At 38.9% G+C, this 26399-nt stretch overlaps 1 long non-coding RNA gene across 1 annotated transcript in view; it reads right to left on the reverse strand.

Annotated features, from left to right (window-relative positions):
- Positions 1 to 26399, reverse strand: part of LOC122136634 — a 53774-nt gene that overhangs the window by 21939 nt on the left and 5436 nt on the right. The window contains exon 2 of the long non-coding RNA XR_006154279.1: positions 10101 to 10673. This is a non-coding gene — a long non-coding RNA (uncharacterized LOC122136634). The remainder of the gene's footprint in view (positions 1 to 10100; positions 10674 to 26399) is intronic.

Consider the following 26399-nt stretch of genomic DNA (forward strand, 5'->3'; position numbering starts at 1 on the left):
TGGGTCACAAATCTGATGACACTAAATTAATTTGCACTAATCAGCTGCACTTCAATCTGACACAGGGCCCCTGAAGGGCTTGACAGGAAGGGGCCCCTACAAACAAAACTTGATAAAATCATGAAGAGCCCTTCTACCTCACCACTAGTGAAGCATACGTACACCGTTTACTCTGACGAAAGTCATTTTGCCAATTAAAAACTTAGATTACTCTTATTGACATATTTGTTGTTTATTGGTTTAAATAGATTAGAAATAAGGCAAGATGTACGATGCTCCTAACACTTTGCTGCTGTATCATTAAATTGACATTAAGATTTAAGATGAAGTATGGACTTGGTTGTAAAGTGGCCGCAAAAACTATTTGGACACAATTAAAAATGCATGTCTTTGCATTACAGATCAAAATATCTAAACAAGCTGCATTTATTTCAGAGAAATGTCACATTTTTAAATAAAAACATTTCACAAAATGACGTTTGCTGAGATTTCAAAATACGTATTGTTGAAAATGAAGACTTTCTGGCTTCCAGAACAACTACACCAGCAAATAACACCCATAAAAAGTGACTCCAACACCAATCGGCTAATAATGAATGGCTAATTATGAGTGGATCTGAAAAGTGCAGTTAAAATGCTGTTTGGTTTGATATTTTGTATCTAATGCAGTGAAAACCAGACGTAGGGAGTACTGTGTACCAAACATGCACAAAAGACAGTAACGTCCTGCACCCTTCAAAGTGTTCAGGCCCTCAGAATAAGTAACACCCCCTTTAAAGTGGAGCAGTATTTTACACAGATGCATGACATGGGAAGCCTTCCGAGCTTTACTGTCACACATATCCACTCATTCCCATACACCTAGTATAAACAGTCCCAAAAACCATTTGAGAGCAGGTTAAATATTAAATGTGTGGGTGACGGCAGCAGTGTTAAATGAGCTGTTGACATGGAGACATAAGCCCTGGAATACGTCACATAACTCAAGACTGCAGAAAACAGCGACAGGGCATGTGTGTGTTTGCTGATATCATCTGAGTAATCTCATTAATGAAGCCATCCATTCCTTCCATTACAGCTCACATAACAGCACAATAACATGACACTCTGGAATGCCATGACAAGCTATAGCCATGAGATGTGGCGCTGCTACGTTGTTCATTCAAAATATTGCGCAAAGAGAGAACATCAATGTGGAGAAGATCTCATTTACGTCAAAACTGAAACCCAAGCCGTTTACACAGAACGCATATTTATCGCATGTTCTAGAAGGACATCTATCACCGTTGAACTCCTGTCTCACACAAAGGAGCCGCATGTTTAGAAAGCCATGCAAAATTAATGCAAGTTAAAAGTCAAAGTGCAACTTTGAAAAAACACGTCTCGAGAGTTTAAGGCGTTTTTCTCTATCCCACTGCATCTCATGTTTTTAAATGAAAAAAGTACTCTTTGTGACTTCTTTGTATTAAACTATACATACATGATGCCGTTTTGTTACGCAACTTAATTAATTTCATATGCTTTATAAACATTATGCACTTTTTTCAAAGATAGTTCTGATATTTTATTGCTTTGAAGTAACGTGCATTAGTAATATTTTGCTCGATGCGCCCTCTTGTGGCTCCAGGAGAGAAGCCAAAAACTTTTTCCCCCCTTACTGAAATTATGCATTTTAATTTAGAATATAATTCAAATATTGATAATATTTAGGTACAAGTTTTTTAAGCCATTTTGACAGCCCTACTGGTTATAATCTCACCATTACACTTTGTGGACACTCTTTCTGCAGAAAGTTCTAGTTGATTCATGCGATGACATCTCTGCAATGCTCTCCAGTCTCGGTCAAACCGGTTAACGTCCCGTCACTCATCTCTGTGATGGACCGTTCTCATGGAGACATTGCTGTGTTGTTGTTTTGAGCCGTGTTCATTTTTAACACCGCATGTTTGGTTAAGCATTGCACAGGTTTCATAAGCGAGAGCTGATAATGGAAAGAAAGCACCAGGCCGTTGGTCTGGGAACTGTGTCGGAACAGGAACAAAAGATGACTTCACAAGCCAAGAATCTGGAGTATGTGAACGAGACACACTCATTTAGTGAGCATTAAAGCACACCTACTGTAGATCCGAGACACCTGCGAGGAGCTGTGGACTGAACAGCAGTGTGGCGTCAGCCGGGAAAAACCCTCACCGCACACACCCACAATGCACTGCACAAGACAACAGCTCACTCTGCCTCATACTGATGTCCAGCTGCAGGGACGATTGATAATAAACCCTAAACGGTGGGACAGTCTCCGCTGAGGCACTATGTCTCAGTGTTTCTGCTGTGGTTCTACACAGAAAATAAAGTGATTTGTGGGTTACACTAAGAATTTCCTTTGCAATCAATCATAAAATGTTTTCTGGAATGGAAACTCTCATAAGGGAGGATGAGGATGTACACCGCCATCATGTAGCTAAATGAGAAGTACACTTGGGCATACTTTAAAAAAAGTACTTATTACAGAAACAATACACTTTAAAAGAATATACTTGAGTGTGAACTGAATGTAATGTTTTTAGACAGTAATGTGCTATTTGCAACTGCAAATGTGTTATAGATTAAATTTAGATTGATGCAATTAGCTGAACTTGCAATTTAACAGATTTAAAATAATCAAATGTAATATCTAATAACACACTACAGTTAAAATGATCAAGTTCTTTACATGTGCTTTAGTATGTTAGTCAACACATCAAAATGTGCTTATGGAAATCATGACAAAATATAGCAATTTAAAATCAATATTTTAATTTGACCATTACAAACAGCACTTTTAAAAGTGTACTTAAGTGTGTTAAGAAACTATACTCTCTTTAGGTGAACTTAAGTGCAAATATGGTACTAATATGTGCACTTTCGGTAGTAAAATGTACAAATATGCATCTTTTAGGAGTAAGGAAGGTACAAAAGTATAACTTTTAGTGACAGAGTGTGTTCAGGTGCACATTTAATACAATTAACAGCACTTCTTTTTCACAATGGCCGATTCAAAATCCTAAAACATTCACTATATTCTGCTTAAATGACCTAGATGCTAGATTTACTAGATAAAATGTTTCTGTGTCTGCGTATAGAGCTGGTATCAAGCTTGTCTCAGTGAACTTATGTTGCTTTTTCAGCAGGCTGAGCACTGAAGCTACTGATGCTTCTGAAGCGAGAGACGGCTGCTGTGACGTCTCATGTGAGATACTGCTCATATATGAGTGTGGTTTACAAGTGACATGATTCATAGAATTGAACACCCCAGCAGGAGACTGTAACATTATATAGTTATATTGTATAAAAGTCTTTCAATTAGAATTTGCTTTAGCGACCCAACGCTTGTGCCCAATCCGATCACAACCTGTTACTGCAGGCTCTGAAACGAAACGGATCTGAGACTGAGCACTCATCAACCGCTGCTCAGCAGTCATTATTACGGCTCATCCGTGTCAACAAGACGGAAAGACCCACTCTGTGGTGGCATGACTACATCTTACTTCTTTTTTCCCGAGTGTTAGTGTTGACACCTGTGTGGACGGAGGGCTCGGGAGAGACAATGGGCCGTGTGTTGATGCTCCGACAGAGAACCACATGGGGTAGAAGCGCTCTGACAGAACAGGGAAACGAGCGCACAGGCGGCCGGTGTGGTGAGCCCACAATGGGATCCAGAGCCCCGTCTTCCACCTTTATTGTGTGCGCCGGTTCACCACAAGCCCGGTTTTCCTTCCCTGAGACTGACAGCTCAGACAATCACAGTCATTGTGCTGTTTTCCAACACCCTATGGGCACCAGAGCTGCGCACGCCGTGTGTCATACTGCAGGGGCGTAGCCATCATGGCAGAAGTTTTATTTTTCTATAAGCCTATTTCATTTTTTTTACTTTGCTAAGACTTAAATACTACTTTATTTATTACAAGGAGATGACTTCAAAATTACACATAAACCGTATTTTGTCACAGTCATGTGTTTAATGTCTGAACGTTTCATCAGTCCAAACATTTCTGCTTTTTATTCAGCTAAACTGCAATAGCTGGATTAGTTGTTACTTCTATGAGTCAGTCCTGGACTTTCTGCACGAGAGCGCCCTCCGGCTTCACGTATGAATGAAACACACACTGCATGAGAGTGTTGAGCGCTCTATGTTCACATCACCTCATTCTGGATATGAATAAAATATCATGTCGTGCACAGACTATCCCATCTCTTTGAATCCAAATCTAGATTTATTCACACCGGCCCTTTAAACCTCAAAGTGAACACACTTGCCCGAAAAAATGTGCGGGGGACGAATTTACATTCTATTAATAGTGGGAGGTGCCCCCTGTGTAATTACTGTAAACCCATGTCACACTGTACATGAGCGGTACGCAGAGTCGGGGAGAGTTACTTTAAAAGTAATGCATTACAAATATTACGTTACTCGATACAAAAAGTAACTAATTGCATTACTCAGTTACTTTTTATGGAAAGTAACGCATTATGTTACTTTTGCGTTACTTTTTCTCACCTAGGCTGGGCTTGCTTATTTATCTTTATTAACAAAAAACCCTAAAGTTATATTTTTGGCGGCTGTAAAGACCGTTTCACACCAAGAGTGAAATTAACAAGCCACAGGCTTAAGAAAATGCCTCTGCACTTACTCCCACGGGACAGGAAAGCTGTCCGTGAATAAATAGGAAAACTTGCATTACTTGTTCGAAAAAGTAACTCCGATATTTTCTTGTTAATTTAAAAGTAATGTGTTACTTTACAAGTAATGTGAGTTGGGTAATCAGATTACTTTTTTTCAACTAACCAGTAATGCGTTACCCCCAACACTGGCAGTATGCAAACAGGACTTAATGTGCATCAAAAAGACTGAAAACCGTTGGCTTTTCCTGCAAATGCCTGCATCGCAAGGCAGATTTTTGATTTATCACTCATTGTTGTGTGTGTGTCTGCGGAGCCGCCACATGCCCGCGGACCACTGCGCAGTCATGTCCTCGCCCGCAGCAGCCTATCATTACAGCCGTCATGCAGCAATCCCACAAGCCCCGACAGAGACCCGACACACACCTGGAGGCCCAAACATCCTGTTCCCAGCGCGGCCGCCGCACACAAACATGGCAACCCTGTTCACAGGCGGTTATTCAAGCCCTCTCTCCTGGCAAACCACAAATGTTTTTCTGCTTTTGTATTTGTGCTCATTGTTGCCGTGCTTCATGTCTGTGCAGTGCCTCGGTTGGAGGGCTCTGGGTGCCAGCTACCACAGGTGCTGCTCCCGTGGGCTAGAGCGAGAGAGAGCGAATATTGACACTGCCTTGTGTAAACATTTAACGCCTAAAGACTTCAGAACACAATCTGAATCTTCCTGTATTATTCACTGCGGATGACAGATTTACAGCTTTTCATCTTTGAGAAAACACGCTTGTTGTGGGTGTCTCATGACTGCACCAAGCCTTACTGCACAGCCATCTAATCTCATCTGTCCTGCAACAGAGCAAGGCTGCGAATGCTTGAGATTCCTTGCCTTGGAAATGGAAACGGCAATCACATGTGGACTCCCCTGCTAACAACAATTCGACATGTTGTCAAACCTTCACTTAACCGGACACGAGTGGATGTCAAGAAAGTATAATCGGCAGTGATCACGGTTTTCAAAAGCAACAAAAATATCCATAAAGCATAAAAGCCTCAGACACATTTTTTTTTTGTTCTGTGATTGGAGATTGAAAGTCAAAGTCATAATGAATTGTTCTCAAATACACACTAAGAAGAAAAATAGTTTAAAAAATTTTCACTCAGAACAAGAAGTACAAGAACAAAAAATAAAAAAAAAATTTTTTAAAAATACACCACAAAAATCTTTTTTTCTCATATAAAAAAAAAAAAAACTATCTGCTTGTTAAATTTACATAATTTAAATGAGTTAAAGCAACACCTTGTTGAAGCTTTTTCTTTTACTTAATTGTGTCCAATCTACTTAAATACATAAAATTGAAGTTTACTTAACCTTTTACTTTACTTAAAAGTTCACGTGGGATTTTTAGTTCCCAGCATATGCTTTGTATAGGGCCGGATCCGGAAAGGTGATGTTGAAATTAAAGGCTATTGTATATTTTCGGGAAAAGACAAAGGCCTGTTTGTGTAAAATGTTCAGTTATGTTGGGTATTTCTAACAGTTTCTGTTTTGTTGAAGTTTCTGTGGTGAAGAGTAGAGCTGTGGTTAGGCTGTGGTGATAATGTGCAGCACTTAATGACAATAGCTGCATGATTAATGAAAACTTTAGTGAAAAGGCAAAGTGAACTCTTACTGATTGTTGCAAATGTTGGCTTTGTTAGCTACACTGTCTACTTTGCATAATTATAATGTTACATAAAGTTTAATTATACAATTAAGTACTGAGTAATAGTAATTAGTGCTGTCAAATGATTAATCGCATCCAAAATAAAAGTTTTTGTTTACATAATATATGAGTGTTTACTGTACTGTATATATTTATTATGTATATATAAATACAAACATATGCATGTATATATTTAGGAAAATATGTTATGTTTATATATTAAATATATTTTAAAACTGGTTTTGGGTGCGATTAATCGCAATTAATCGTTTGACAGCACTAATATTAATTACCAACATGCACTTACTACAGTGTTGGGTTTGGTTTAGGGTTAGTTTGTAATTACCATTCATTGACATGTAACATATGAAACAAAGACACTGTAAAATAAAGTGTTACCAAGAGTTGTGTAATGTATCGATAAATGACAGGTTTTACCCAATTGCTTTATAGTGGGGCTTAGCTGTTAAATCTAGATAGTCTTTACTCAATATCTGAGATGAAATCAGAGTAAACATTTTACCGAGTAGATTCTATAGGTTTGTTTTCACAGTGGAGCTACATAAAGATTTGTCATAATTCTTCAGCAGTAGATATTATGGTAAGTAAATAATAGCAGAATTTTCATTTTGAGTGAACAGCCGAGAGCCAACATTTAAACAGAGCAATTTTGGTGCGCAGTCCCACCCTGCTGCGTTCAGCACCATAACACACTTTAACAAGCAAACCTGCCTTTGATGCATGTGTGCTAACTGCAGCCCTGCCTCCTGGAAAGACTGCTCCACCTGACCTCAGTGTTTAAAACCACCCACACACACACACCAAATCCTCTTAGAAACAAGTCCTGAACTTCTCTGTCACAATGTGTGTGTTGATGCAGAACTTCATCCACGTGGATTCTGGGACACAGAGCTCCTGCCATCACGGCTTGGCTAAACTGCGGCAGGTCTCACACGGTTCCAGTAAAACTACAAATCAAAATTTGCTAAAATTTGCTACAGAACTGGCATTTGGATCAAAACATCACCCTATTGTAACATATCCAAGTCAAACAGCTTCTTAAAATGATATTATGAGGGCACATGAATTAAAAATAAATAAATAAATAAAATAATATTCCAGTGCTAAGATAATTTATTTATTATTAACTTCTTCCATCTTCCATGAAAAAAGCAAGAATTGTCCATTTTGATTTTATGCTAATTATAACCCAAACAATTTACTAAAGCATGAAGAAAACTCCTGGCACACTAAAAAACATGCATGCTTAAATAAACTAAATTTAAATTGTGTGTTGTAAAGTAAGATTAAGAAAACAGCAATATGCAGCAAAATGTGAGTTTCCCCGATGAGAAACTGGTGAAATCAACAAAGTGGCCTGTTAGATCCTTTAAAAATATGATACAGTATTACCACAGACAACCTGAGTTCAACGTCCTGACCATCTCACTCACTGTCCTTTCTAATAAAAGCATCAATCAGTCTGGCCTAAGCTGGAGGACAAATCTATAGATGGTTTCCTAAACACCTCCTCCATGCACAGTCTCTTGCCTCCATTGCCGACAAATATTTATAATCTTTGTTCTTTCCACATCGTTTCTTTCTCTAAAGATAAAATTAAAAAACAACTTTTTTTTCCAGAACAATACCGTTAAAAGTTGGGTGAAAGGGTAAATTTTTAATTAGAAATTTCTTTCTATTGATACTAGAAAGGATTACAAAATATTGAGATTTTTCATGGAGCTACTGAGATTAGGGATGAAACTTCACCAAAAAGTACTGTGGTGGATCCATGGTACAGTGATGGTATCAGATGGTAACCACGTTACTGAATGACTACCATGTAACATTTACTTCTAGGTACTTTAAAGACATCACACAATGGTACAGTACTGAAAAGAAGTATAATGACAAAGCAGCATCAGTTTGCTGCCTACTGTCTGAAACAGCCTTCAGGCGTGAAATGTTGCCGAGGTAGGCACCTCTCGTCTGGAACAGAGCTAATATCAGTTTTTATACATCCACCCCACACTTGGGGATTTTTGTGACAGGTAAGGAAAATTCAAAGCCTTTAGGGCAGAAGCGCTCTCAATGTACAATGGCCTGGCTTGTTTCTGTCTTTCCCATACAGTACGGAAGGAATGAGTCCAGTAATCTGTGCAGGGACACACCGCGGTAAAGACTTCTGACTGTTATGAGAGGAATGCTGAGCTGAGGGATCAGAGGAGCGCTGGGATGCGGAGGGGGTTAGGCATGATCAAACACGGCACACAGGTACGCCAGCACTTCTCAGATAAAAGCAGCCCTGTCTTCACACATAATCCCTGCACATTTACTCAGAGTATCTCCATTAAAAGCTTTCCATCATGACACACCTCCCTCCACGTAAAGCTACGAGACACATCTGTGTGCGAACAAGACACCTGATCTGTTAACAAGAGGCTTTCGGAGCAAAGACGGAGACACAATGACGTGGAAACACAAGAAAGACACACGATTGAGTGTTAGAGACAATTTTAATCTGCCTCCCATAATGCACGTGCATCACTGCAACAAGTCTACATGTTCTGCTGAAGAAAAGAGGAAGTGAAACGGAGACAGAGGCCACAGGTCAGACTGGTTCGATGTAGCAGCATGTCTTTCAGAGAAAACGTGTGCGCAGGGACAGATGACAGGCATTTACACAAAGACAATGCACATACCTGTCTGTCACACACTCAATCACTTACTGGTTTCACCCTAATTCAGCAGGTTTTATTTTTGGCTATCATAACAAATTACTGCCATAATTCAACAGGTTCTATGCATGGAAAGATACAGGAGCAGCAGTAGGCAGTAACCTCTCACAAACACATGTAATTTGAGTTAACCTCATGAGCCATTTGCTAATGCAATAAATGCCATTTAAGATTAAAAAAAAAAGTTTTGCTTTAGGGACAAAACTCTAAATGGTCTATGATATGTACTTGTTAGTGTATGTACTTGTACAGATAGATAAATAAATAGATAGCTCTCAAATCGTCCATCAGCCTCCCTCGATACACAGAGCTATCATAAAGTACATATGTAACTAACATGAATTTCCGTTAAACAGGAACAAAAGCATAATTTAACAAAGAGTAAGAGTGAGAAAACTTCCTGACGTGTTCTTATTGTGTTATCATTTCCTGGTAAAGTTCTTATCTAGTCCTTGCGCCCATATAGCAGGTTTAGCTCAAACCCTGATCAAACTCCCATACTTGCATTTTTGTAATAACACCAAAAAGCTTGAATGGCTTGCTCAGGTGTGTTTGGTTAGGACCAGAGCTAAACTCTGCAGGGCACTGGCTCTCCAGGGCCAGATTTGAGAAACCCTGCCTTATAGTATGGCTCTGATATTAAGGCCAGGTCATTATGCTGTCCATGGTGCTTAGCCGAGGGGTCATATTCCACGAAGATTGAAGGCTGTTCATTAAACAGGCCTCAAAATGGTCGTATAAACAAAATACGTACTCCGCTAACTTCTTCCCTCCCTTTTTTCTCTCAAAGAATACATAAATAAATACACATGTCAAGTGGTGACAGATCAGAATTGCAGCAGGCAGCAAATATTTCCCTCTCCCAAATATATGGCACATTAGTTCTGCATATTTAAACAAAAAGATATTCCAAAAACACATTCAGCCCCTTCACATATTTAACACATCTTTAAGCAGAGTTGTGAAGAGGAAGTGAAGTTTGACCCTTGAGGTGGGCTACTGTACTCACCTCATAACATGAGCCCGAGCTTGAAACTCGCACAGGGGCCCTCGGAGGATAACAGCCACCTTTGGAGACCGGACATGGGAAAGTTCCAGCCTATTAAGGCAGGAGTCCCACGGAGAGGCTCATTTGGGGCTGGGAGAATGAGAACGCTACACGGGAGAGGGGCAGTGAAATGGATCCGTCCAGACTGCTAATGCTAGAGGTGGGCAAAAGCAGCTAACCGGGTGCGAGGACACATGGTTTGAATTTGGTCCCGTGTCGTAACAGGAGGAGAGAGCCGACTGGCAGCAGGAACCCTCCGACGCTCGTTTCCTACTTCTGGAGAAAGACGATCCTTCCCTGCAAAGCCTACTGTAGAGTTTCCCTATTCCTCCCCATCTCCTGAGTCCGCTGCTCAAGATTATATCCAATCGGCTCGTCATCAGGCTGAAACAGAGCGGCCTTTGAGTGTCTGAAGAGGGACCAAGTGAAGACATTCGGCCTCCATCACGCAGCCCCGGCCGTCAGCTCAGGTGACAAGCACATCAGGGCTTTTCCTTTCTTCAGGAAGCGCGACACGAAGTCAGGGTGGACCCACTGTGGCAAGGGCAGAAACAGAAGGGATACATTACTAACCCTTCTAGAAATTGAATCTGGCAGAGTGAAAAACAGAGTCATATACATTTGGGTAAATGACAGATCTGTTGTGGAGAGATAGAGTGTCTCAATTGACATTTAGTGATCTTAAGAAATATTCCAAATTCCAGCTTCAGTGCTGTAGCCATTAAAGCTGGTAGCCCAAGACAGTGATTTCCAAAGCACTTTTTGCATGTCTCCTTGATCAAACTCACCTGATTCAACTCATCAGCTCATTAGTAAAGACTCCATGACCTGAAATGGATGGGTCAGATGGATAAGGGATACACAAAATGCTACTACTGGGGAGGGGGCCTTCAGGAATAGGGCTGGGAAACACTGGCCTTCAGAGTTTTTAAAGATTTGTTTTTGGCATTTTTGCCTTTATTATGATAGGACAGATCAGAACTGACAGGAAATGAAGTGGAAGAGAGATAGGGGATCGTGATTGGGAAAGCTCATCGAGTTGGGATTCGAACTCAAGATGCCAAAAGCGCAACAGCACTGTATGTCGGCATGCTTCCCACATGGTTATCAGCATCGACCTGGCCTGCAGAGTTGGAGCAGTTCTTTTAACTCAGGGGTGTCCAAACTTCAGTCCTGGAGGGCCAGTGCCCTGCAGGGTTTAGCTTCAACTTGCCTCAGCACACCTGCCAGGAAGTTTCTAGTATGCCTAGTAAGACCCTGATTAGCTGGTTTAAGGTGTGTTTAATTGGGGTTATAGCTAAACTCTGCAGGACACCGGAACAGGATTGGATGCCCCTGTTTTAACTTCCATTTGATTTCTATCCTCTTAACGAGTTTTATTGATAGGTTCAGCAGAAAGAGAACACCTGGCAATTCTAATGAAAGAACAGGATTGAGTAATGTTGTCACCAACCTGAAGACCTTGACAAGCTTTACGAAGCACACCTGGCCTGTGACTTTTCAAGGGATCCTGAAGACCTTGATTAGCTGGTCCAGGTGTGTTTGATTAGGGTTGGACCTGAACTCTGCAGGACAGTGGGTGCACAGGAGCAGGGTTGAAGACCCATGGGTTAGAGCACCCGCAACTGCTTGACCAGAGATGGGCAAGTCCAGTCCTGGAGGCCCACTGTCCTGCAGAATTTAGCTTTATCCTCAATCAAATACAGCTGAAAAATCTAACCAAAGTCCTCACTAGAAAATTACAGGCAGGTGTGTTCAATTAGGAACACTGCAGGGCAGTGGTGCTCTAGGACTAGACTTGCCCACTTAAACCAGCCGAAAGCTTAGCTAAGACCACAAAGCTCAGATGAGTTTTTGAACTGTTGGAATTACCACAATTACCTGACTCAAACGTTTTGTTTCATGTACATTATGCAAAAATAATCTTGTGTTATTAAAACTTTATCAGTAGTAAGATTATAGGAAATATCAAAGACTTTGTACTGCTGAAGCCATTGCAATGTTAGTTTTAGTTATTGCAGGAAAAAGGAGTAGGAGGAGGAGCTTTCAGAAAATTGGCAGCAAGGTGAGGTGGTCATTGAGTTAAAATGAAGCATTACCGCAGGGGGAAGGCGGGTGGCTGAGGAATGTACTAGTTAAATTCACATACAGCATGCAGTACAGTAGAGCTAAACACTGATGAACTGTTAAGAACCTACACACGAACACATCTGAGTACTTCTGCACACCATCAGAGCCAAGTCAAACCCATTCCTGGCCTGATCCTAAACCGGGTTGAACTGGATCCTGGCACAGCAGAATCTTCACCCTTGTCTCAGTTACACTGTCTCTGTGCTTTGCATGTTGAACAAGATGCAGCATGCTCATTCTGAGCTTATGAAGAGGTGGAGAGATTAACTTTATTTTGAATTCCTTCCTCTTAATATAGCAATTACCCCCCTTGCCCCACCTCACCGCAACACCGGGCCTGTTCCCAACATTGAGAGTATTTGTTTTGTACACAGAAAGCATTTCATGCTTACTCTCCAAAAATCCTAAACTTCAGAGCAGCATGGCTCTACTAATTTCTGACGACTGCTGCACAAAATGCAAGCCATTTCCAAAGTACAACGCAAGAATGTGCTCTAGTCTAGTTCTCAAGGAATAAATCATTATGTGTCTCATTTTAAGTTCTTCTTCCTTATTGTGATTAATTTCTTCTGAAGTGTGGATCGAGATCAAATCAGCACAGCTCAGGTTTTACTTTTAACTCGTCATGTGAGAGATCACTTGATAGAAACTCTGCTTGCGGAAAGAAATGTCTATTTGTTGTATTTCTCAAAATATCTGAACGTCATGAGTGGGAGTCAGGGCTGGAGTGGAGCGCAGGCGTTTCATGCCCAAGGACAGCTCCTGTTACACACTCTACCCCACCGCTTCCCACTTTCTTAACAGTAGAAGAATTTGAATAAATGGAAATGATCCTGTTATATATGTACACATAAGTTTCTATAAGAACATAAAGATAAATAACACATAATAACGCAGTCAATCATATGAACAGGCCAACTGCACAAATGAAAATGACTGTAAATACAAGTTAAAAGCCAAATTCAAATGACTGAGTGTGTAATTTCTGTTGTGGCACCCAAGTGGTGGGAATTCGGGTGTATGAGGACCCATTGACACTGTCTGTCACTGAAAATAAACTAGACAATTACTCTTGCTGTGTGAAACTGCGTTTGTATCAAAGTGGCACTGGCGGCCCAATTTATGGACAACCAACAGGGAATTCTGCTGATTAGCCACTCTGGGCCTGGGGGAGTAAAGACGACAGGAATTTTTGTGGGAATTCTTCAAGTATTTTAGCACAGAGCCCGAACAAGACATGCAGAAAGAAATGTAAATATTGTGGCCACAAATCAAGGATTGGTTCCCTTGATATATTATTAATCTGTTCCCTTATTTTAGTTAAATTGTCGCCAAACCGTTCTTATTCGTTCTATTGTTTTAATTTATTTTAATCAATATCCATGTCATGTGTGAGGCTCAGTATTTTAGCACTAGACTCTACCTTATTTCAAGTCCCAACCTCCCTGATAAATACTAAAACTTTCTTGGAAGAGGAAGTTATTCTGATACCCGGTTTTGTTTTTGCAAATTTGCATGTTTGATTCCCAAGTCTTCTCCGGCCAAAATGAGTCTCAATTCAATCACTCACTGAACTCATCAATCATTGATGAAAGTCCAAGAAAATCAACCAAACAAAAAGGAAATGAATTCTTAAATACGGCTGGCTACTTCAGATTACCTTCCTGTCAACTGGGTAAAAATATCTCTTGGAAGTGAAGTGAAGGGAGCGAGAGTCTCTGCGATTGCTCCAACACAAACCCTGTGATATCTGGAACTATCGAGGTACTGATCCCTCGGGTCGGTCGCAGGAAGAACCCCGCAGCGGGGATGCTGAACTTCCTCTACTACTGACCTCTAGCTTTCTCTCTCTCTCTCACACATAGCCGTCTTCCCATTTATCTAAGTAGTTTTAATATTAACACTATTCTGTTGTGCACACTAAATATAAATACACATTTTGGTGAGATCTATAAAAAGGAAAAGGCACTAAACAATGACACAGGAAGCAGGGCCGCCCACAGTCTCTCAAGCAAGACGGGTGAAAAGTTGAAGCTTGTGAATGTCTTGATTTACAGGTGTGCTTGGTATCAGCTTACAGATTTTGTTGTGTGCACATTAGTTGTAATGCAAGATGTAAAATGTTCAGACGCATGGCAGTGATCTAGACTTTGTAATTGAATGCGTTTCCTCTTCCACACTAGTTTTCAAGCTCAGAGACAGGAAAAAAAGCAGCATTTCTCACATCCCTTGATTTGTTTTAAAGCTTCTGACTGTGATTTTTACATTGACTCAGATTTGAACAAATTCCCTCTCTTCTTTTTTGTCTGACTCTCAGATGAACTGCTCGTCACAAACACTAAACAATAGTGTCATTAAGCAGCGCGGCCACAGAGACAGGTAATTAGGTTAAAACAAAGTGGAAACTCCGGTTCCAGGGAAAATCCAGAGTTGTTGGTTGGTGCGACTGTCAAATGAAATCTGAGCTGCATCATTTTTGACAAGACTGGTACAGACGGGGTAATTCAACACAGTTTTTTGTCCATGCTTTCCATGTGCACATATCATATTCAGAAGTGCAAGCATCAGAAGAAAAGGCCCTTTCCGTTCACAACAATGACAGAACTGTTCTCAAGGCTTTATGTAATACAAAGGCCTCTACGGGGGGTGCGGAAAGAAGCATTTAATGTGCCACTGCCTTTCTCTTCCTTCCAGCACGGAGAACACACACTTACTGCAACATCTGACTCACCGAGGCCACACAACACCTGCATGAGGAAGAGAAGATAAAAACCAGTAGCTTCAGGGATATCATCCCGTCTGTACGCCAAATCATTTGCATTTCAGTAAGATGCCGGGAGAAAAGCTGAAAGGTTTACAGTTCAGTTATGAACTGGCAAAGCTAATTCGCTCTGCAGTGTAAACGAGAGAAACACAGACTCAGCCGTTTACCAACACAAGAGATAATGGCTGAGAAATAACACACTTTATTTTTTATGTCAAAATACGTCAAACTGTTAATCAAATGAAGATGCTTTATTCTTCACACATTTGTGCAGCAGATGTCTTCAGCACAGCAAATCATGGTTTGATTTGTGCCCTACAGCAAGATGGATCACATGATTTTATGACAGTTCATACATGGAAAGAAACAAACAGACTTCCTTTGGGAGAAACAAAAAACATGACTGAGACCTCAGCATGGAGACTGTAACATTTACACTGCAAGACAATTCTCTTCACAGAGCACACATGTGCAAATACCCAAAAAACAGCAGCAGCTGTCCATCAGTACTGCTGAGAGTCGATACTCTGTTCTACTGACACTGCAGAAAGACTGGTATTGTTACATTTTAGTACTAAAGTGCTAGTATGTTTGACATTCTTCAGACCAACAGCTTGTGTGTCAGTACACTTGATGTCAGTAAGAGTTCATTTGTTGTAATAGCCAGGCTCCCATATGGAAATAAAACCAAACATCACTCATGTCTGCTTAGATAGGCACACTTCAGAGGAAAACATTAATAGACACACCAATAAAGCCAAAAAGCACAATCTCGATCTTCTCTGGACAGTGTGCACTGTTTCTAGGCTCATGAAGGAGATCAGACAGTCAAGCAGAGAAACTGAACGTCGTGATGATGAGCTCAGGAAGCTCAAACACAGACTTGTGGTCTGAAAGTGGCTACAGACACATATTGTGTCCAACATAAACACACAGGAGCCAGTGCTGCGTTTATGAACATGAACATGAACGAGTCTGTGCCAACACTACAGACACACAACCACATTAAAATACAATGTACTGACACTTCCCATGACTGTAGATCAAAAACTGAAAATAACACAAATATGAATTTATTTTTGTAGCTCAAACAGCAGCACCTCGTTTAGACAATGCATCCCATGTTAATAGGTCTGTCAAAATGGCTGAAAAACTAAATTCAAATTTTATACACAAATATGATCAATATTCAAATTATATTAGAATTTTAAATGTATAATTTCAGTTGGGGGGGGGGGGGCTTTTGGCTTCTCTCGAGGCCACAAGAGGGTACATCAAGCTAAATATTACTAATGCACATTTCTTCAAAGCAATAAAATAACATGACTATCTCTGAAAAAAAGGGTATAATGTCCAAAATAATGTTTATTACCAATTATAATTAATAAAGTTGCTTAAACAACTATAAACAAAACAGCATCATGTATGTATGCATACCTTAAAACCAAAGCGCCGAAAGCCAATCACACAGAGTACTTTTTTCATTTAAAAACATGAGATGCAGCCATAAAGTCTCAAGGTATGTTTGCATTAATTTTACATGGCTTTCTAAACATGCGGCTCTCATGCGAGACGTGAGTGCAACGATGATAGATGACCCTCTAGAAAATGCGCAAAATGCGCATTCTGTGTGAACGGCTTGGGTTTCAGTGTTGACATAAACAAGATCTTCTCAAAATTGCTGTTCTCTTTTTCTGCAATATTTTGAATGAACAACGTAGCATTGCCACATCTAGTGGCTTCAACTGGACAGGATAAGAAAAACATTATAATGCAACAACACTTACATCGTCTTCGCATTTCGTGTGCCACTGATATGGCACCCTTGATGCACACCTAAAATTCGAATGAAACTTTCTTGCATTCGAATGTGGATTTTTATTTTAAATTCAATGAAAATTCGACAAATATTCAAAATTCGAATTTTTTTTGACAGCTTTTCCACCTACAAAGCATATAAACCTTTATTTCATTCATGCACACAGACTTGATTAACTGAGTAATGACTGACTGAATTAATAAACTGAGTGAAAATAAACTAAATGTGTCTATAAATAATTTTAAGATCTTAAAATTTAAATGAATAAGATTAATTTTAAGAGAAGAATAAAAAATATATATATGCCAAAATTACTTAAAATTAATATTTTAATAGCCTTTTTTTCTGAAGTTGGACAATAATATGGACTTGATCAGAAAAATGTTGTGCATTTAAATAATGGTCAATAATGAATATGTTAGTGATTATGAAAATTGATCACTGATTAATGATTTCAACAAGCATTTCAGAAAGAAAAAAAAACATGCAGATGTTTACACGCAGGAAACGCTTGTACTTTCTCATTCTGTGCATGTCTTTATAAATGAAGGCCCTGCACACATCATGAAGTGTTTGTGCGGTCAAACGCTCTGCTGCAGAATACTGCAAAAACTGAGAACATTTGCTTGGAAACTCCGAGAGTTTGACCCTGATTTACAGTCTCTGAGATACAGTGTCTCATCTGACCCTCTTCTGCTGAGCAATACGAGAGATAGGCTGATGGCTTTATGGTTGCGCAAATATCCAGTCGTCTCAAAGTGCCGCTTTTGCGGCTTCGCTTTTATGTTGAGGCCAAATGTGTCATTTTATGACAGCTAGACTAGACCACTGGGAATTTACCGTCTACAACATTAAACCAGGTTTGAAGCGGTATATGTAAGACAAATGACTTGTGATAAGACTTGTGATAACCTGCAAGACACAAACACAACCGTGTGTTTTCAGAGCTAAAACCATTGTACAATGATGTCAGTGCTGTATGAATTTGACCCAATCATTACACACACAAGTGAAGATACTCTGATGGGAGATTCATTCGAGTAAAAATGACACAAGTCATTCCAAACCCATTAAGACCTTGGTTAATCTTCTAGATTTTTATATGAAACTTGAGAGATTTTTTTCCAGGTAACCAAAATGGTCACAAAAGCATTGTAAAACAAATACACATGAATCGAGTGGTTTAATCCAATTCTTGTGAAGTGACTAGATCCTCTAGTCTTTTAATCACATGCAAACAGCAATATACACTTGGTAACAGAAGCTCATGCTCAAGCTTTCATGTTTCGTATAATGTGATTCACTCTATGTATGTTTACACTTATGAATAAAATCCTTGAAAGGGTTACTCCGCCCCAAAATGAAGATTTTGTCATTATTCACTTACCCCATGTCGTTCCAAAACCGTAAACGCTTCGTTCATCTTCGGAACACAATTTAAGATATTTTGGATGAAAACCAGGAGGCCTGAGACTGTCCCATAGACTGGCAAATAAATAACAGTGTCAAGGTCCAGGAAAGTATGAAAAGCATCATCAGAATACTCCATCTGCCATCAGACGTGCAATCTGGGTTATATGAAGCAACGGGAACACTTTTTGTACACAAAGAAAACAAGTCTATGGGACAGTCACAAGCCTCCCAGTTTTCATCCAAAATATCTTAAATTGTGTTCTGAAGATGAACGAAGCTTTTACGGGTTTTGAACGACATTGGGGTAAGAGAATAAAGACAAAATTTTCATTTTGGGGTGGAGTATCACTTTAACTGGACATATATGGATTCGTTTTATGATGCCTTTATAACTTTTATTTTTATGTTTTGGTTACCTGGACTTTCAATGGAGAGACCTGAAGTAGCCCACGAGGTAATAAAGTTACATAATAAAGTCATTGGTATTAAATGTGCGTCAAGTGCATCAAAAGTACAAATAGGCCTAAATATCCTGCTACAGAGACCCAACAGTGCACAACACAAAGAAAACGGAAGGAATTAAAGAAAATAAACACACAAATAGTCCACAACATAGTGCAATTGACAGAAAAATGCCTTGATTATACTCTCACATGTAAGCAATGTCCTAAATATTACATATTTGTGCTACAGAACTTCAAATCGTGCAGCTTTTGAGGAAAGGTGTGCTATTACTTTTCTAAGTGATCTGAACTTTGCCTGGAAAGCGGGCAAAATAATCCCATGATCCCCTCTGACAATTTCCGATTTGAAGTTGATCAATTAAATTAGATTTGGAGTCCTCCACTGCTCAGAGGTTTCTATTTACAGTGTGTTTTTACAGTGTTGACCAATGCAGCCAATCACAGACAGATCTGTTGATTTCTTGAACGCAACAGCCAATCAGAGGTGTCTCGGTTAGAATCCACTCACCGCCCAAATCACTGGAGTTTTGTTCAGTGCTGTTATACAAGTTCGCAAATCCTCTCATTATAACGAACAAAGTGCAGACGCAGTTTAGAGCTTCATTGATTATAACCGAACTTTGTGAGACCTGATGAACTACTGCGAGTGACAGCTTTTCAGTTATTACAATGGGAGCATGCTTTGAGTGCTTTCTAGGCTTAATCCATTCAGAATTAAATAAATTCACTCACAGATTCACTCTCCGTTAACCATTTACCCAATGTGGGCATGGTGTTTAGTACATAAGTAACTATTTGAGTGGAAGTGGAGCAGCTCTGAGCTGGAGTGATTGAGTGGAGGCGGGGCTAATTAGCATATTCATTGTCTGTGCATTCTTAATGAGGTAAGAGTGTAGAGTTACATTCAACCCATTTCAAGAATGAGACATTATTTTTATGGGGAAAAAAGTGTTTAAATGTCATTTTGATTATCAGAGATGGGTTTTAATTAGGGCTGGGTGATAAGGCCAAAAAATGATCAGGATAAAATATTTAAAGTCAGTCGATATCGATAATTATCATGATACATTTCAAACCTAATTTTTTCTTTCAAATTTAAAGGCAGATTTTTGCTCCCAATTGAAAGTTGTAGAAACCAGAAAATTAATTGCAGTTTTAAACTACAGCCTACTCAGCATTCTTTACAATTTTCCAGTCATTTATCCTTAGCAAAATAAATATCACAAAAATATCTTTTGCCACATTAACATCATATCGGGCATTTATTGAACTGTTGATATCACTTTTTTGAGAAAAATATTGTGATAATTATCATTACCATTTTATCGCCCAGCCCTAATTTTAATACATAAAACAAGTGACTTTAGTATTTGGTTTAACCGAATATGATCTGTCAGAACTCCAGAGCACAAATACAGATACTCTGAAAAAGATTTAGAAATCTAGTCACAATTGATTTGTGTCTATATTTGGTTTCAACTAGTGGTGACTAGTGGGTTAATTCATCTTCAGATTCTCTTCTTTAAAGCCAGGGTTTCTCAAATGACAAATGACTCATTTTAATCCATCAATAAAAAGAAATTCACACATCAGCCTCAGAGCAATCAGACCCACTTATCTTATTTTTTCCCAAAATGTCTCATTTTAAATGAACTGGGAACCATTGAATTCAGTGTTTTGGTACTGAATAAATATCTACATTTATAAGCAGTTATTTTAGCAAGTCATTTGGTTCCTGGATGTTTCATTCAAGTCACTTTCCTGAGGACTGGAGCCCTGGCTGTGTGTGTGTGTGTGTGTGTGTGTGTGTGTGTGTGTGTGTGTGTGTGATAATCCTATTAAAACTGCCTGACTGCTACAGCAGCACCTGCTTAAAAATTCCCAAGAAAACTCCTGCCGCCCCACGAACACTGTCAGCATGAGTCTGTGTTCACTTCACTACAGAAAACTGTCCAGGGAAGTGAGCTAAAATAGACTAAATCCTGCTTTCTGAAATGTAAAAATGACGAATACATATATAAATGAAGTCTGAATTAACATTAGGGTTTTAGGTTTAGTCCGTACTAGGGATGGGCAGTACAAGTTTTTCAGCCTTGTGATGAATAACTGGACCCAGTCCAAAGTCATTACAATTAGCTTTAAATGTTTAATAAAATGTTTCATTGAAGACAGCTTAAAAAAAGTAACTAATTAAGAAAAAAAAAAGTTTTAATTTCAAGTTTTAAGACATACTGCCTAAAATATAACCGTGGAGCAGCATGTGTATATTGAGCAAAATGTCTTAAACATTAGCTAACAGTATGGAGGACAAAACACCTACCTGAGCTTTGACCTACAGTAACTTAACCACACCTCAACACACACACACACACACACACACACACACGAAGCAGCTTGATACAGCAGAAGCTCCACTCACATGTAGCAACTACTGAAGCTGTAGTGTTTTGTTTTTGCTGGTCACCAAAGAGTCCAATCTAGAGAAGAACTAAATGAGGAACAAAGTTCCTCCAATAATCTGACAGTATAGTATTTGCTTTGGGATACGTGATAAGCTTTGATTGAGCGATGCAAACGCGCTGGCGCCGGTCCACACACTGACCGCCCTCATCTGACTCTGTGCCACGCTCTGATTGGCTGCCAGCCATTCGGGCACTGGATTCTGCGCTGTGATTGGTCAACACTGCACAGCAACGTCTGCTGAGAACTTCAGCCCTCTCGTTGGGTTTCTCGTAATCCCTGAAGGCTGGAACCTGCCTAACGAAGCATCACACCAAATCTGATTTGTTGAAAGCAAATTTGGGCAAGGTTCAAGTATGCGGCACCCCGAGCTTCTTTTGGGATTTACTTACAACGGCCTCCTGAACAGAGCTCCGAGAAACTCGTATGAGAGTCAGGATTAAAGTATCACTCTCACTGCTTCTGCACTTTATAGCTAAACGTGAAAAGTGCTCCAGTGGAACGGTATCGGCAAAGGATCTCGAGACGGGATTCGAACTCGGGTCGCCACAAATGCACTCGCGGGAACTGAAGTTCAAATCCCGTCTCAAGGTCCTTTGCCGATCCCACTCTGCTCTCTCAACCCAGTGCTTCCGGTCTGCTAAGCACCCTATGATTTCAGTGATGCGGAAAACGCGGACAGAATCGCGGAATATTAAGCAGCAAATTTTTTTTTAAATATAAATCCTGTGTTCTGTGCATCTCTGAATGACGCAGACGCGAGGTTTCGTTTACTACACACACACACATACTGAAGCGCTGTGTTTTCAGCCTCTGCCGCCTCAATATTATATGAGTACATGAACACACGAACATGATCATTATATCATATAAACAGAGAACCTTAAAGGTTTTCACCTGTCAAAATAAAAGTTTGCTTAGGTAATGTAATGATAGTACTACTACCGCTAATAAAATTATTATTAAAACATTGTTTTAAGAAATATTTACCAGATTTTATTTATCAGTAAAATGTAAATGGGTCAAAGACGTTAAGATGTCCGCATCAAAAGAAACTGACACAAGTGATTTTGTGTCCATAGAAAGCACATTAAATGCAAGTAAAGTGTATTTAAGGTCTCAAATAAGTTTTTGAAGAATAAAATGTCAAACTTTGGTTAAAATAATGTTCCATTGTCATTCAGTGTAGCACTTAAGAGTTATGTAAAATTCAAACAACACACTTATTCTGACCTGTACATATTAAAATATCTAAAATAATAAGTGAGCATATTAAGTTTTATTGGGTTCTACATTAGTAAAAAAAAGTGGGAAAAACCGAGGATAGTGACAAATTAAAAAAAAAAATTAAATAACTAATTAGTATTTGGGGTGAAAGTTAGTTTTTTTATTTAATTAGTTTAATTAGTTTTTTTAAAATGTCATGAATTGATTTTTGTTATGAATAGGCCTGACACGATTGTTACACTGAATGACATTATAGTGTGTCTCTTCTGTAAATCAAGATATTTATTTTTTGCTCAGAAAAACAAAAATACAATTACATTAAACAGAAAACCTTTTTTTTTTTTTTTTTTTTGGAAAAACAACAATTTAAACCAGTATTGTTTTTATGCTTAAACCCTTTTTCGTCTGTGACCCAAATACACAACCCAGTATTTCTGAAAAAAAAGAAAAACATTATTTACAAAATTATTTAAAAAAGCTTTTGATTATTAAAATCTAATGAATTTATTAAAATGTAATCAAGAAAACTTGACTTTATTTTTGTTAATTTATTTTTGTTTTTATAAACTATTGTTCTAAAAACTAACCATTAAACCAGAATCCAGAAAAATTAAAACAGAAAAAAAATAATTCTGATTTCAATCAGTTAGACATGCTTTTTGATTAATAATATTTCATTTAACCATTAAACCAGAATCCAGAAAAATTAAAACAGAAAAAACGGAATTTGGGAAAAAATAAAACTTCAGTTTCATAGGGTCCTATCTGCTTTATGCTATCCTGTTCAAATAAAGGCCATTAATAAATCTTTAAAACAGTTGCTCCAGTTTCCCTGAGGCTACCACTCAGCCCACATGTAGATTGATCATTGATCACGCTGACAGTGTGAGAACCAGAGGACGCTTTTATAGCGCTGCTATTACTGTCACCCAATCACGATCCGGTCCACCTGCATGACGAGCGTGTCACTTCACTGAGAGCTGGCCACGCACCAACTGAGAGTTTGGCATCGGCCGAGTTTCCGTGTCTTCTACTCACACACACATACAGTATCCTGGATTTCACCAAACCGGCCGTTCCAGCCGCCTGTCAAGCCGAACAAACGCCTGTCCAAATGATTTACTGTGCATTGTGCAAACTGTGAAGTTTAACCTTTCACACCAACATGACTAACCCAGGTTCACATGCATGACTTGAAAAGATTCCTGCAGAAGGCCTGAGACTCGTTTCACCGAGAGAGAAGGAGCAGCAGAAGATCCTCTTTATTGAGGCGCAGGTGGACGTTATCTCTGCGCCTGCGAGCTTTGATCTTCAAAGGCCGAGGGTTTCCAATAATCTGGCTCTGTAACGACCCTGAAGCTCTGCAGGAGCACATGTGTGTCGTTTCTGCAGAGTCACAGCGCCATCTAGTGCTCACCGCTGGGAGGACAAAACATTCCTGGAAACTCTGAGGTTAAGGGCTGGGTGTCATGTCAAACTCATTTGTCACTTGCTATAAAGCAGAAAGAAAGGAAACAGATGCCAACATGAACAATGACAAGTCCTCACAAGCCATGAAACACAAGTTAGAAGCTGGGACAAGAATAAATATGAATGCATGCAGTCGAAACAAGTATCATGGCATAATTTAATTTATTTAAATAATAATGATTTAAAATGCTTTTATTCAATATACTTAAAATCAGCAGAAACCTGTTCGTTGTGAAAACAAGATAAATGCATGAACACGGTTTAAGTATAATTGTGCAACAATCCAGATTCAATTAGTTAAAAAGTACAAGATTGAAACGAACTGGATTTATTGACTATAACTGTATAAACCTGGTTATTGTGTGTTTATAACACACTCGGTTCATTAGTACTACTACATATATCTTATTCTTGTTCCATTTATTTGTATGCATCACATTAAGTTTATAATATTCAAATACGTGACTCTGGAGCACAGAACCAGTCATAAGGGTCAATTTTCTAAAAACTGAGATTTATACATCATCTGAATAAATAGGCTTTCCATTGACAGGACAATATTTGGCTGAGATACAACGGAAATCTGGAATCTGAGGGTATAAATATTGAGAAAATCTCCTTTAAAGTTGTCCAAATGAATTCTTAGCAATACATATTACTAATCAAAAATGAAGTTTTGATATATTTACGGTAGGAAATTTACTAAATATTTTCATGAAGCATGATTCTTGGCATAAAAGTAAAATCTATAATTTTGACTCATACAATGTATTGTTGGCCATTGCTACAAATACACCCCAGAGACTTTAGACTGGTTTTGTGCTCCAGGGTCACATTTATAAATCTGAGCTAATATTAAACCAGGCCTGAATAGTTCTGGAGTATAACAACGTTTAGAAACCAAACACTCAAGCTATAACAGTTTTCTATATTGTGTCCTGTGCAGTTTGTTTCAGTGTTTGATTTTAACGATTCACACTTCTACTTTTATTTGTCACTATTTAATACCAAATTTAAATCATCTAGAAAATAAACTTAAACTGCACTTGGACAGCACAGATTCTTGAGATACTACAAAATACAGTCAGCCGTATCACTCGCAAGATTTGATTGTCTGGCAGATCTTCAGTTCATTCTTCAAGATTTAATTCTACATTTGGGAGAGTAACAGATTATTTCAAATTCATTTATGACAGGACAAAACTACAGGACTGCGTCTGTATAAAATCCATGGGAACTGGGTATCAAATTAAAGATCATTCTGGAAATAAACAAAGAAAAAATACAAATGAAAGTGAAAAGCACTGGCCAACAGTGTCATAATGCCCCATGTGTGACGCTTCAGAGAGTGTTACTGATGCTGAATAGTAATGGGACACAAACCCCAGCAACATCATCTGATAACACAACAAAAGAGATTTTCCTGAAACATGATTTATTTGGACATTATACTATATCGTAAAGCTCGACGCATAATCATCATCTGTAGCAGTCACACTTTAATTCGGGGACCAGCTCTCACTATTAATTAACTATTAACTATGACTATAAATCCTAATTTAGTGCTTGTTAATTGTTAGCAAGGTAGCTGTATTGGCTCGGATTAAGGAATCTACAATATGCTCATGCAGAATAGGACATTAATAAGTACGAATAAACAGCCAACAGACTAGTAATATGCAAGCTAATAAACAACTAGCTAACAGAGATGAACTGAAGTGTAACCTCAAGTCAAACACAGCCTCATGAACGTGGATTTCAAGCCAGTTTTCTTAAGTTTTATTCAGCTAGAGTAAACTCAGCTGACTAAAGGTCAATGTGTTGAATTTCATCTCACAAATCACAAGTTACAGAGAATGAAACGAGACCGATCACCCACCGACGCAGCACTAATAACTTTACTGTCAGCAGCTCGAGGTCAGGTCATTAGCACGAGCTCATCAGTACTGCTTTACACACGCCTGTCCTGAAAGCACTGCTCTGTTCATGACTCGTCAGTAGAGGGCGCACTGCATCCACCAACTGCACTTCACCTCAAGTACACCACACACAAAAGAAAACAAATTCTGATTATTTTTCTTACCCCTTCTGCAGATATTTTTGCTCATTTTAAGTTTTTATAAAACGAGATCACATCTCAAGTCATTTTACTTGTCAGGTAAACACATCCTGATATTTATACTAAAAAACAAGACAAAAAATACTAAGCAAGAAAATCAACACACTTGTGACAGCGTCTGCCGATAAATGACAGATATTTATGGCAAACACATTTTCCAACATGTTAGCCTATTTTTTTTGTTTTTGAAAGAAACGGATTCTTATGTTCACAAAGGTGAATGTAGTCCAAAACAATGCGTATCTGCTACTAAAGTGGGTTAACAGCACTGTCACACAAAGTCCAGCGTAGATCTGAGCTTCCAGTCGGCAGCTTCAGGGATGAAGACTGGAAGATGCTGCAGTTTAACTGTGATTTATATCGTGAATCCAGAAGTTTCAGATAAAAACCACCG

The sequence above is a fragment of the Cyprinus carpio genome, chromosome B3 (assembly GCF_018340385.1).
Source record: "Cyprinus carpio isolate SPL01 chromosome B3, ASM1834038v1, whole genome shotgun sequence".
Classification (NCBI taxonomy): Eukaryota; Metazoa; Chordata; class Actinopteri; order Cypriniformes; family Cyprinidae; genus Cyprinus; species Cyprinus carpio.